Source organism: Anneissia japonica, unplaced genomic scaffold, assembly GCF_011630105.1.
Source record: "Anneissia japonica isolate Jap-2015-1 unplaced genomic scaffold, ASM1163010v1 scaffold573_len2283161_cov171, whole genome shotgun sequence".
Lineage (NCBI taxonomy): Eukaryota > Metazoa > Echinodermata > Crinoidea > Comatulida > Comatulidae > Anneissia > Anneissia japonica.
Window position 1 is genome coordinate 949,858 of NW_022719802.1, and position 2,021 is coordinate 951,878.

At 36.5% G+C, this 2,021-nt stretch overlaps 1 protein-coding gene across 1 annotated transcript in view; it reads right to left on the reverse strand.

Annotated features, from left to right (window-relative positions):
* The window catches only part of LOC117111064 (alpha-N-acetylneuraminide alpha-2,8-sialyltransferase-like), a 28,970-nt gene extending 27,372 nt beyond the window's left edge, over positions 1–1,598 (reverse strand). The window contains exon 1 of the mRNA XM_033253947.1: positions 1,581–1,598. The gene's annotated coding sequence lies outside the window, so the exon portion shown is untranslated. The remainder of the gene's footprint in view (positions 1–1,580) is intronic.
* Positions 1,599–2,021: the final 423 nt, after the last annotated feature.

A 2,021-nucleotide genomic window follows, 5' to 3' on the forward strand; every position in this document is an offset into this window, starting at 1 on the left:
ATTACTAATATTATTATTATTATCAATATTGTATCCTTGTATAATTTTCCTATTTTCTCTATTTTTTTTTTATTTTGAAAACTTTAAATGGGGACCAGGCCAGCTGGGCTCCCCCTTAAATCCACCACTTTTCCAAAAAATTATTATTTTTAGTTTCAATCAGAAAACACATATGTGTTTTATAACCATAATTAATGCTTAGAGCAATCTATGAATAAAATGAATGAATGAAAATATGAATGAATAAATAAATAAAAATGAATGATTGAAAATGAATGAATGATTAAATAAATAAAATCGAATGAATAAATGAAAATGAAAATGAATGATGAATGAATGAATAAATGAATGGAAGAATGAATAAATGATTGATTGAGTGGGTGAATGAATGAATGAATGGAATAATGAATGAATGAATAAATAAATGAATGAATGAGTGAGTGATTAAGTGAGAGGGGGAGAGAGAAGGAGTGAGGGAGAGAGACAAGGAAGAATATTGCTGCAGTGGCGTATGCGGGGTGGGGTGCTCAGTGTGCCTGGATATAGTAATTTTTATAGTTTTTATGTATTAAAGTACCATTTTCTGTCATCTAAAAGTCCCCAAAAACCGAAAAGTCCACTGATTAATCTCAGATAAGATAGTATAATACATCGAAATGCACGCCTCGTGTCGGGATTCAATATTTCGACATTAATTATGTCGTCATCAGGAATGATCTAAAAGTCCCCAATTTTTAAAATTTTCTCACCTCAGCCTCATCCATGGTGGATGGGGCTCAGGTTGATATAGTAATTTTCGTAGTTTTTATGTATTAAAGTGCCGTTTTCCGGCGTCTAAAAGTCTCAAATTCTTACAATTGTCTTACCTCAGCCTCTACCATGATAGGCTGAGGTGGATGGATTGGTAGTTTTCATAACTTTTAAATATTCAAGTGCCGTTTTCGGGCATCTAAAATCTCAAATTCTTAAAGTTTACTCATCTGCCTCCCAAAACCATGGTGGGGCTCAAGTAGGTATCGTAAATTTTGTACTATTCAAGTGCTATTTTTGGGCATCTATACGAGTCTCAAATTCTCAAACATTTCTCACCTGAGCCCCAGCCATGGTGGGGCTTAGTTGGATATAGTAGTTTTTATAATTGTAAGTATTTAAGTGCCATTTTCGAGTATGGTTTTTTTTTTAGTCACTTCGTCACCTGGCCACTCGAGTCGAGTGGCCAGGCGGTAAGGCAGGGGCGCCGCTAGCTACAGCCTTAACATCGGTGCTGGTTCCAGCCGCTCCTCGCCCATGTTTCGGTTGGTAGAACCAAGTCTTATCGGATAAGGACTTAAAATTGAGGTCCAGTGTATACATCTGGCTCGTGTGCCCTTTAAAGTAGGGGGTTACCCCGATGATGTTATGGTTCATTTCAGCCCCTGTCGTGGGATGATGTGAACATGTATCTACAAGAAGCGCCTCTTTACGGCTGCTAGGTAGTCACGGACTCCGCCCATACGCAATTCAGCACAATGACGCTGCAAGTTATGGGTTATTCTCCTACCTTTACCTTTCCTGTAAGAAAACAAGTGAACAAAACATACCACATAGACAGCATTTTGCGGCACCAGAGTCTGTATGACTTCAACTATTTGCAGGACAATCGAAAAGTATTTTTATAAGCTACATGTTCTGGTTCATTAACTGTTGATTATGTACAATTCTGTACCAATTTTATTGACGGTACGCTTTTAGAATAACCTCCATTTAGTTGTGTTTACGTCAATGATTAACAATAGGCTTCTAACATGGTATCAGGACTCAATATGATAATTTTTTTCCTTCCTCATTGGATTGCTATATCAAACTTAGTAGAGCTAATATTAAAACAAATCTTGAGTGGTTTTTGATAGTTCTGGTTACGAGGTTTACTTTTGGATCTATCGTTTGTACAGTCTTTTAAATTGTAGTGTGTTCAAAAACCAGGTCCCACCAGAGGCATTTTATTACACAACTTCTTTATTCATTTATTTACAGGACTACAT